At 43.1% G+C, this 12,201-nt stretch overlaps 1 pseudogene; it reads left to right on the top strand.

The window, feature by feature from the left end:
* Positions 1 to 11,942, top strand: part of LOC114854759 (formin-binding protein 1-like) — a 33,301-nt pseudogene extending 21,359 nt beyond the window's left edge.
* Positions 11,943 to 12,201: the final 259 nt, after the last annotated feature.

The following is a 12,201-nucleotide window of genomic DNA, read 5'->3' as shown; positions in this document are numbered from 1 at the left end:
CAATCAAGTGTAATTGGACTGTTCAGACCCACACCGATTTCACACAGTGTCTGGATTCATAGTCCGTTACCACTAACAGAGGGTGGTCTGTTAGTGTCTGCTAATCTGTCTAGCCCCCCCCCGCCCACTGGAATATAGTTTAGTGTTTGGTCTTGGCTATGCAGCCAATATGTCTGTTATTGTCCTACAGTCATCAAACCTGTCAGACGTACTAACTGGGAGTCAGCTGATGCTCCTGCCTGCTGAGCTGTGAGGGGGATGGAGTCAGCAGTCTGCCAGCGCTCGTGTCTGTTTTGTCCATAGATGGCAGTTGGAAACGTTTCTACACAACATTCAATTAACAAAGCCAAGTCAATCCAAATCTTTGCTTGTCAGCAAGGAAAAGTTAAATAAAATGCATAGGTGTGAGACTGCGAGCCGGCTTTCTGGCACCATTGTGTCTAGCCTAATCTCATATAGTCAGGTCCTTCAACTACAGCTCATATTGCTTGTTTTGTCTGACCAGCAGCCAAAATCTGGAAAATTAACGCCTTTGTTAAATTGTCCAATAGAATGAACATTATCTTTACATTGGGAAATATGAAAAAATTAACATTGAGCATATATTTTACTTATTCTACCAAGAACTGATGTTCTAAAATACATTTGCTCCTAATTTAAGGGTTGTCCAACACATCAGTTAACGCTAGTTCAGCAAACCTGAGCTGAAAATGCTAAGCATAGTAAAAAATAAATAAATACATTGGATTGTTGATGCGATAAAGTCATAAAAAATACAAAGAGATGCTGCTTCAGATAAAATTTAAATGAAGACCATTGAGTTGTTCAGGTTATTAATGAGGAGTTGATGTACACACAGGACTATATTAAATGTGCTTGGCAGGGCAGGTAATATAAAAACCAGCCCACCTCCCCCAGGAAAGTAAATCCAGTTAGAATGAAGCTTTAGACTGAAACCATCGGCCTGTTCCCATCCGTCTCTCTTCCTACTTACTTTCCCCTTGTTTTTCCTACCTCCGTCTCCCCCCCACCCCCCACCTCCCTCTCACTCCCTCCTCGAGCGCTCACGCACAAAGCATCTCTCCCCTTTCACATTCTTGGAAGAGACCTTCTTTTCCTGGTTATTTTTCGAGGAAGATAAACACCAGTAGACGCAGTAAATGCACACGCTGTGCAGACGGAGCCTGGGGTCTTCAGGCTGATGCCGGTGTTTCAGACAAGTTGACATTTCCCACCCAGCCTCTCTGTCTGCAGTGTGTGCATGTATGTGTGTTGTGGAATGCCACAGCGTGTAATTAGCCTATTGTCCTATCAGCATTTTCCATGCTAATTAACCGTGCCCTGTTTTAAGGAATGCACTGAGGCTGTCGGGCTCCTTGGTTGGCTGCGTGTGTATACAACAGATTCCACAGTGGAATCTCCACACAGGGCAAGCTGAGCCCACGCCTGGGAGCTAAATGCTTTATTCTCTGAAGGATGAAAATGGATATGAAAGTATTTACTATGGATAATGTGACTGCCCAGGTTCCCTTTTTTTAATAAACACCAGTGTTTGCTTTTGGCAATATTTAGACCAACACGTTTTTTTACAGTAACCTGGTTACATCATGACCTTGCTACCTCTGACTGATCTGGTTCTTTAGACGCATTTAATTCCAACATTATGACAGTAAGTCAACATTCATGCCAGGACACTGAACAGACGCAGACTTATTGTTGTGTCACTTCTTCCTGTGATTATGTCACAGGATGTTGTGCTGCTGCTGATTATATTGTTATTAATGCGTCTTTCTGTGTCTAAATCAGATCAGCTGAACGAGTCTGGTATTTTATGTTATAAGTATTAATACACAATGTTCAGTGAAAAGGGTTGAAATGGAGCTGGACAAAACTTGTAATGTTGTGTGTATGTTAATCTGTACACATTTGTCAGTGATACATGTGCTTTCTGTGCTCAGGTCACAGTTGATTGTGTATTGACAACCAAGTTAACCAAGCTTGTAGTGGATGAAGCTGGAAAAAAACAAAATATTGTAGTAATCTGTATTTTTATACAAATATACCTGATAATCACTGTAACAGCAGCCACTGTTTGGTTCTTTAGAGACTAGTGAAAACCAGGTGTTGGACTCTGAGGAGACTCTCGCCTGCAGAGCAGGTGCTGCAGCAGCGTAGGTTTCTAAGTGCAGATTCAGGCAGCTGTGCTTTAGGCATCATCATCATCCTCATCCTCCTACTCCTTTGGCTGTGGGCTGAGTGTCCAGGAGCCCAGAGATGTTGTCATTTCCCCAGTGAAGCAGTCTGTGCTCAGCTTGCCACAAACTACAGGATGAGCTCATACTCCATTACTTATTCAGGGGCACCGTCACACAGACTGACGCAACTGCGGGCAGACGGTGGCTAAAAGAGGAGGACTGGCAGCCATGCAGACGCTCACGGGGGCAAACGCAACGCGGCCTGTCTGATTGGGTTTCTGTGCACCGTCCGCAGAGCTCATACTGCTATTTATACATCTGTATCATTTTCCTACAACAAAATGCACTTGGAAGCAGGCAGCGTGGCGTTTGTGACCATTTCACTGCTGAGATCTTGTTAAATATTTTCCTCACTGGTGAATAACTGGCGTTTGCCTCGTTGAGCTGAATGGTGCTGCTTATCCTGCCAGCTCTTGTTTCACTCCACGACTGGTTTAATCTAATCAGGATACTAAACTAGTGGCTGCTTCTGGATTTAAAAACACTAACATTTTTATATCTGACACATTATTTAGTCATTGGTTTCAAGTGAATAAGAGATTATGAAAAGATTTAGTACTGATTTTAGTTTTGGCTCTAGAAAACGGAAGAAGAAAATCTAAATATAAAGCATATATGTGTAGTACAATACGAATGTGAGATATGAGACTAAATCTTTTGAATTTGCCTTCTGCCTTTTTGTCTTTGTGTCTACGCTTTCACTCCTGCTCAGAATAACCAATAAGCAGCGGAGGGTCAGCCGTCTCACACAGTCTTGTATTTCCCTTGGTGACCCATAATTGCTTGGGTCCAGGCCTTGGTTTGTGTTGACACACCAGAACTACATCGTTGTAATTAGGACAACACACATGGGATCATCACTGCTCTGGTATCTGGAGTTAGAAGGACTGGGTTTCCTGTCTGTGTTGAGAGAGAACATTGTGTCATTCATTTCGGTTTCGCAGTGACTAGGCATATGCATCACATCCTTATTGCCTTAAGTGGACTATTCTAAGGGGAAGCTTCAATCTCCAGTGAGCCTGGAGAAGCAAATGAGCAGCACCTGCCCTCAAACCAAAGCACTTAATGACCCCCGAAAACTGCAGGTGAGCAGGCAGATAAGACTGTGTTTGAGCCCCAAAGAGCACATGTACCACATTCATTTAGTTTTTTGCTTTAAATCTGTTTAGTTTTTAGCTTCTTACTATAGTTTCTTGATTATTCCTTGAGAATCAATTGTGCAAAAACTGCTTCAATATTGGGTGTTTAATTTTCCTTTTTTTGGCCCTTGAATATGAGTAATTCTAATTAGCGTGTTATAGTGAATTTATTGTAACTGGTTTCTGGATTAGTCCTGCTACTTGCATAGGTTCAGAACCTGCTGAGCCGTAGAATCCAGCAAGTGTTTGTACAGGCGGCAGACAGGAAACACGGTTACCCCTGAGTCACTAGCAGTGGGACATGTAATTTATGAATAGGTGCTGAGTAATTCAGATGGGCAGCTCAATCACATGGTTCTAATTTTAACACTGTCATTTCCATTACTGTGTTCATCCATTCTTTGAATTTTTTCTTTACTGTTTGTTGAGTGCTTTTAAATTATTTGTGCGTTTTGGTGAGTTTAGTTTGTTTGTTTCTGTCCTCTGTCCGATGAATTACATTTTTCCCCTCTTGTCATTTGCAGGACCAGTTTGAGAATCTGGACAAACACCACACAGTGGGGAATCGACTTTCTGGAGCGCTATGCAAAGTTTGTGAAGGAGAGGTTGGACATAGAGCAAAACTACGCAAAGCAGCTCCGGTACATGCACCCACACGCACAGCACAACACAACACAACACAGCTAACACACACAGACACGCCTCTGCTCTATTCTGGTCTCTGCCTTGTTCTGTCATGAATAACCTTTTCACTTCTGGATTTTTCCGTTGTCTCAGATAATGTGGCTGCTTCATGAATTTTTAGGTCTATGGTCAATTATTAAAACAAATAATTGTCTTCTGTATCAGATTTTCTTCACTTTCCGTACTTCGTTCCACAAAGTGCCAGGGGCTCAGCTGTTTCTTCACATTTTGATATGTTGTTACACACACACACACACACACACACACACAGTTGCCTGTGGAAAACCAAACCGTAATGGTGGCGTGTGCAAACATTTGGTCACTGAACTGTCAGCACTTGGTGGTGAAGGTCGTTATTAATATTAGTATAGTGGGTTGAGTTGCAGGCATGATACTGGAGGATGTACATATAAACAGCAGCAAATAGTTTCCAAACTCACCCAAGTCCATGCGTCGTGACCTAACCTACTAGACAGGCTTAAAATATACCAGAAACCTGGAGTGATGTGCAGAGTACAAGTGCGTGTGAATAGTTTTTTTTGTGTGGTACAGAGGTTGTACCCTGTTCGTTAAAGTGCACATATGTGCTCTCACCCATACATTCCTCTGCTCTGTGGCTAAATCATTAACCCACTGCTTATTGTAGTCTTTTGTCGGAGCCTGAGGGAAGGAACGGCTCACTCTGATGTATAAATTTGTGATTCATTTTTAATAACACATGACGTGTGTTGCGTAAATGCGTTGCACTGTCAGACTCTCGTGTGTTTACCCGTCTCTCTACTGGTTCTGTCTCTTATCTCAGGAACCTGGTGAAGAAGTTACTGTCCAAAGCGTTCTAAAGATGAGGAACCGAGGTGAGTGGAGCAGAGTGGTGCGTTGGACTGTATTTCACGGGTTAGCGTGCTGGACGTTTGTATCTTCTGGTGTTTAACAGTGGCTTTGATGAGATCATTAACCCCCTGATGTAATACTGATGCGTCTCTGCTGTGCAGGTTCACATCATGTCTGTCGTTCTACTCCACACTGAACGAACTGAGCGACTACGCCGGTCAGAGGGAGGTGGTGGCAGAGGAGATGGCTCACAGGGTGTACGGGAGACTTGATGCGTTACAGCCAAGAGCTCAAAGCTGAGAGGAAGCACGTGAGTATGCTGATAGTTACGAGCCTACCGTTTAGTGAATACTAGTGACACATTTAACGCATCGCTCGTTTAAGACCTCATTCCCAACGAAGCCGGTCCGTTGCTGCCATGAAACGGCTGTTGCTGTCTGCCCACTGTATCCTCTGTGACTCCTCGTGTGCATTTGCTTTACCCCAGAGGAGGAGTATGGATGTGATGTTGACCATCTGTCCTTTATTTGCTCCACCATCTGCTTATCCACTGGAGGAACAGCGCCCTCTTCCTGTTGTCTGATGTAAAGCAACACAGCTTATAACAAAATGAGCAACAGTGTATTACTGTTCCATCATTTGTGGATTTCATCACATTAATGCTGCTGGTTTGTTTGCTGGCAGTGATAAGTGTGTGGATTTGTTGTGGGAGCTGTTGATTTGCCCTCCTGTGTAGACGTTGCAAAGGACTAAGACTTGCTTACTGAAGCAGAATGGAACAGGTTCTGTGTAATGGTTTTAGTAATAACATTCATGTCATCTGAACCCTGTCAACATCCTGTGTCTCTCTGACAAAGACTAGATAAAGTGTATTCTCTGTGTGATGACAAATGTGTTGTGAAATGAGAAAATTATTGCCAGAGTGTTTTTTCCACTGAATAGGCAATATTCTAACCATTTGAGGCAGAAAAGTTATTTGCTTAGAAAATCAGTTTGTGAAAAAAGCCAACGTCCTTAGTCGGACTGCTGGTTTTCAGGAGATTGTAACCATGTTTCTGTCAGAGCTGTGTTTGTTGCTCATGGAAGCAGATCATGTGACACAAACCAACTGTAAACAACTCTCTGGAACTGGATTTTATCATTTATCCGTTTCAGTTGTCTGTCCCTCTCCACTCTCAGCTTTTGAGTGAACTGTTACTGTCCATGTGACTGTGAACCAAATGTGCTCTATATATTTAAATGTATTTTCCTGTTGTTTTCTTGTGTGTGTGTGTCTGATGTGTGTCTGGTGTGTGTGTGTGTGTGTAAATGAGCAGCATCTACAGGAGGGCAGGAAGGCTCAGCAGTATTTGGATCATTGCTGGAAACAGATGGACAATGTAAGTGAGGAGGAGGTGAAATCAAGTGTGGTGTAATATTTTCTGTTTGGGTCAGAGCAGCTGCACTTTTAATTCATGCCTGTGATCAGGAGAAATAAAAAAGATGCTAACAAACATAACTTTAGGATAATAAGGAATCTTTCCTTAGAATATAGTTGGTGCTACAGCATTATTGGTTTCTCATCTGAGCTTTCAGTGACTTTAACAGTGACTACAGAGTGTCTGGACTGTGTCCTTTATTTGCTAATGTAACCCAGATGGCTGCAGGAAGTGAACTCTGTCTCTATCTCTGTTTGATTCTGCTTTACCCTATGCATTTTGTTGTCTCCCATCATCTATATATAAAACTGGAAATTGAGGATGAACAGGTTAGTCTTCAATGCATGATGTATTTTTAACATTGTCACTTCCTTTTTCTTCGTTTCTGCTTTCAGAGTAAAGGAAGTTTGAGAGAGAGTGCAGGGAAGCAGAGAAATCCCAGCTGACCTACGAGCGGCTAGATAACGACATCAATGCCACCAAGGTCGGAGGTGGAGAAGGTAAGAAGCTCCCACCTGCAACCTCAACAGACATGTTCTTCAGGCTGCAGTATAGTAAAACTGTAGCTGGGGCCGCTGGGCTAATGTTATACTGATGTTTATTCTTCAGGCCAAAGCCCAGTATTACCTGCGGACTCACACGGCTGATGAGAGCAAGAATGAGTATGCTGCACAACTACAGAACTTCAACGCAGAGCAATGGAAACATTTCAACAACGCCATACCACACATCTTCAAGGTAGGCCACGAGGCGAGGCTGAAAAGTAAGCAGAGGCTTCTTTCTAACACTTATACCCGTTCATTCATTTTTAACGGCTGGACATGACTTGACACTAACAGACTGTTGGTTACGTATTTTTTTTTTACTGGTGGCACTGGCCCTTAAACCAGTGTCATGTTTAGAGAAAGTGCGGCTCGCTGTGATGGCATGTTTAACTTAGTGGCTTCTCCCATGTTAACCATTACTAAAATATTGAGTAGGCTGGTGATGTCCAGGAAAGGATCTGCTTACCGGGACAAGCTGTTTACCAGCCCAGTTTAAGTGTCACCATTAACACTGCAGTCAGTGTTTATTTCCTCATCTGTTCTGTTACAGAACCTTCAGGCCATGGACGAACGCCGCACAGTAAAGCTCGGTGAGACGTATCGGACCTTTGCTGAGGTGGAGCTGAAAGTCATTCCCATTGTCTCCAAATGTCTAGAAGGGATGGTTTCCGCCGCCAAAGCTGTGGATGAGCGAAAGGTGTGTAACTTTGTGACCATGAAGAGAGAGAGAGAGAGGTTTTCTTTCTTGGTCCCACACCTTTCACGTGTCCACGTCTGCCCCAGGATTCAGCCATCGTCGTGGAATCATTCAAGTCAGGGTTTGAACCTCCAAGCGACTTCCCCTTTGAGGACTTCAGTCAGAATCTCAGCAGAACGGGTTCAGATGGGACCATCAGCAACACACCCAAAGGAGACAGAGACCGAGACCGGGACCGAGAAGGGGGCTCAGTGCCACGGTCAGACCCAAAACACGCCATGAGCAGAACCAAAAACAAGCTGTGGCTGTTTGGGAAGAAACCAAAGGTACGTGAGAAGAGTGGCCTGAAATCATTGCACCTAATCACAGCAGTTTAGTTTTTTCTCTCTGAGTGTATTCTCAGCAACATCTACACTCAAATCTTTTTCCCTTGTTGGACCTTGGCCCTCTTCATAAAGACTGATTAATCATTATCCATCACTGCTGGTTTAGGTTGGCGCCACCAGCTGCCTCCCAGTATCAGGAGCCAGTTTTTTTGAATAGTGTTTCTTATTGATCATCTTGGTTTCAACATATTGATAATGTTTTCATAAAAAAGGGCCATTCTTTACTCTATTGGTATAACTGATCATTCAAATAATATATAAAATATTCCATTGGCCATGCCATTGAGTTCTTGTTGACAACAAAATCTTTTCTTACTGTGTCATCCTGACCAGCAACTCTGTCTCCTCTTCCTGCTTCCTACTAGTGCCCCTCTGCTTCTCCACCCCCTCCACCTTCCTCCTCCCGTTCCCGGTTCACCTCCCACCGTTTCCCTTCATCCCGGTTCAGCTCTGACAGAGTGAGCCACTATCTGTCTGAGATTAGTCTACAGACTCCTGTCCCCAGAATTCACCAGAATTTGAAAGGCCTGAGGAGAGTGGTGAGAGAGGGCATCGCAACGTAGTGTGTTTTAGTAGAGACAGGTTGATGTGGTGACTTTATCCAAACCTATGCAGTGTCTGCAGCTTCTAGACAACTATGAAATTAAAATAAGGTGCCTAAATGACCTTTAAATATGGTCCAATAATTCAAATTTTTAAGCTTGCAAATTAGACTTTTAGATATTAGTTTTTATTTTAACTGAAAGCTTTGCAGACACTGAACACTGATCCTTTCCCTCATTCCTTCTTTTCGGTGTGCTTCTTTCCCTTCTTTCACTCATGAGGCAGTTTTGTGCTCCAATCACAAGATGGAGGATCCCTGGTGACGGATGGTAAACAGCACAGTCTGTATGATGGAGTTCTTTGCATTTTAAGCATGATAGTTTGTAAAATGTGTTGCCAACAGGTGTTGGCCTCAGTTTGGTGTGTGTTGGTGTGTTGGAGCAGCTCTGCTAACAGCGCATCATGTCGTGAAGCAGATCTCTGTGCTTTCAGACACTTGTAAATAACACCTGGTCGCAGTGTTAGGCCAACGCTTTCATTGGTGTTTATTAATGGCGCTTTTGGGACGACCATCTGTGGTTTTCATCTGTCACAGAACAGATGGATGAACTGACAGGTCAACAGCTGCTGGATTTTTGCTTATGACATTGTCAAACCTGAGAGATTTATCGGTGACAGTTGAAGTCGTGTGCAGTGTCACAGATGCATCCGGATGTCTGTTGGCATCTGGATGCATCGTGGCGTACTGATCCGAGTGGTTTTCATGCTGACCGACTGGCTCGTTGGACTGCGTGTTTAACTTACTGACCACTAACCCCGTCCCGTGTGCTTTGTGTCTTTGCTGTAAATGTTAATGCACCAGTGGTCGGTAAAGATGGTAAGTGATTGATTGTGTGTATAGATTAGTCTCAAGGAGACTGTGCAGTGTAGGAATCTTTTCATGTGTCACCATGTAGGACTCCGTTTAGTTTCCAGATACAGTTATAAACACCTAGTTTCTTCTTCATTTTTCTAGTAATAAACCCAAGAATACTCCCTGGTGTCTCAGGTTCACAAACACTAGTGCAGCACTTTGCATAATTTATATTAATTATAAATGGAAAAGCTCTGTGAACATAAACCTAAATGGTGTTAGAATATTTTGGCATGACATTTGAACATTTCACCTACTATAATATTTGGTGGATTATACGTCTGTGACGCCGCTGATTTAGGTGATTAGGTATTTATTCATTAATTTATTTAAGTACGAGTGGAGATACATGCGAGTCACACCGGTGCAGACATCTGGGTCATTCTCCCACGTCGGTCTGTGTTGACACCAAGTTAATTTATAGACTCCAGTTGATGTAGAATTCTGTTTCTCCCCACTAGGCACCGTCTTTGGAGGATTACAGTCACTTGCCTCCAGAGCAGAGGAGGAAGAGGCTGCAGCAAAGGATCGACGAACTCGGCAGGGAGCTGCAGAAAGAGATGGATCAAAGGTAAGATGCTATAATAATTTCTTACCCCAGGGTAAACTTCAGACTGAATGATTAATTCACTAATCAGGAAAACACTCTCTGCATAAACAGCTTAGGCTCAAGTACACGTTTGTGTGTGTTGTTGCCAGAGATGCCCTGAACAAGATGAAGGATGTGTATGAGAAGAATCCTCAGATGGGAGACCCCAGCAGCCTGCAGCCCAAAATATCAGAAACCATTTGTAACATGGAGAAGCTGCGCTCTGAAATCCACAAGAATGAGGTGAAGGATTCAATTATTACTAGTATATACTAGTGTAGCTTTTTAAGTCAGTTTCCTGTTGATTATGGAATGTATGTAATTGTATCACATGTCTTAATGTCTGACTCTGTCTGCAGACCTGGTTATCGGAGGTGGAGGGAAAGCCGAGCTCCAGAGGAGAAAGAAGACACAGCGCTGACAACCACCATCACACTCCACAAGGCAGAGAGAGGTGAAAAGGCAAACTCAAGAAAATCGCATCACAACTCCCTTCCACTAACAATGATTTTAAAGTACACCGTCTGCTACACACAGTAAATCTTCTTCAGAAGAATCATTAACAGTTCATCATTCACACACAAGTTCACGTCTGCTGTCTGTTTCCCATCAGTCCTGAGGGCAGCTATACAGACGACACCAATCAGGAGCATCACACACCTCATCGCCGCCCCGGTCCCCCACAGCCGACCCCCGACCCCCACGAGTTCGACGATGAGTTCGATGACGACGACCCGCTGCCCGTCATAGGACACTGCAAGGCGCTGTACTCCTTTGATGGTAAAGGCCAGTGCCACGTCTCTCTGTTACCGAAGCCAGAACAGTTGTCATTGATCAGTGGATTGAGGCTGTGTTTCTGACCTCACTGTTTGACTGCAGGTCAAAACGAGGGAACGCTGGTGATGGCAGAAGACGAGGTAATGGCCACTTGAATGTCCTGTTTAAAAACATAACTTTGTTGAGAGTTGGTTGAGAAGATGTAGATCACAACTACATCATTTGAACATTCACCTATTGGATTATAATAACATAATTTCAGAGCATTTACATTTGTGCCATTAATTTGAAAAACCTCCTTGTTTCCTGTTGCATCTAGGTGTTGTACATCATCGAGGAGGACAAAGGCGACGGCTGGACGAGGGCGAGGAAACAGAGCGGGGAGGAGGGCTACGTTCCCACGTCTTACGTAGAAATCACCATGGAGAAAAACTGCAAAGGTGCTGTCACCTACATCTGAAGCCACACTGTCCTCTCCTCCGCCTGTCTGTCATAATCCCCGTCTGTGCCGCTTGTTCTTCACATAACACTACAAAGGAAAGAGACATCGTCCCAACACCTGCATGGACACTCATCTGTTCACCTTTGCATCCCATATCTTTACGTTTGTGTCTGTTTTAATCATTCATCTTCATCTTCCTCTCATCTGTGGAACCTGTGATTCAGAGGTGAGTGTCCGAACCCATGATGCTTGTAGCGTGTGGGGCATTTGTCTGTATGTGTGACTTGTCTTTACTGCTGTTTGAGCCAATGTCAAGGCTGCGTCGCTGTTTATCGATCAAAGTATTTGATTGTTTTATGTAATATATAACAATTTATTTTTATTTTCAAGCTTTCTCTTAAGTGGAACATTTTAAAACTACGATTTTAAGCGTTCTGTTCATTTGTCGGCATCATTTGAAGTAAAAGGTCTTCATTCCGTTTTAATTGTACTCTGTGCGTGTTTGCGCAATTTTTCTGGGCTTTTCGTTTCATCACACTAAACGTAAACATACACTTACAGAAATTTGTCTGGTTTTATAATTGAAGGGTTTTTATCTTTCTGTCACAAAGAATGAAAACTCCACGTAGCAGTTCCCACAGAATCCAACTGTACAAAACTAACTCGTCCTGGTGTGGTCAGAGTTGGATATTAAATATTAAATAAAACGAATGGCTAGTGCGATCCTGTATTGTTTTTAATTTCAACTAAACCAGACACCAGAGAAACCTGGATAATTAGCTATAAAATTAGTCTCATGAGCAGCTTGTGTTTAACGTTTTCATACACTCATTCATGCTGCTGGATTGTTAATGCTTCACAGCACAGATGTCACATTTAACATTTGAAATGTAGTGTGAAATCAGTAAAAAGATGAATGTTTTTCTTTTATAAGCAGGGTACACAAATTTATTCATGGCTAACGTCACGTGACTAAAGGACT

This window comes from Betta splendens, chromosome 4 (assembly GCF_900634795.4).
Source record: "Betta splendens chromosome 4, fBetSpl5.4, whole genome shotgun sequence".
Lineage (NCBI taxonomy): Eukaryota > Metazoa > Chordata > Actinopteri > Anabantiformes > Osphronemidae > Betta > Betta splendens.
The sequence above is the reverse complement of the archived record's forward strand: the minus strand, read 5'-3'. Positions and strand labels throughout refer to the sequence as shown.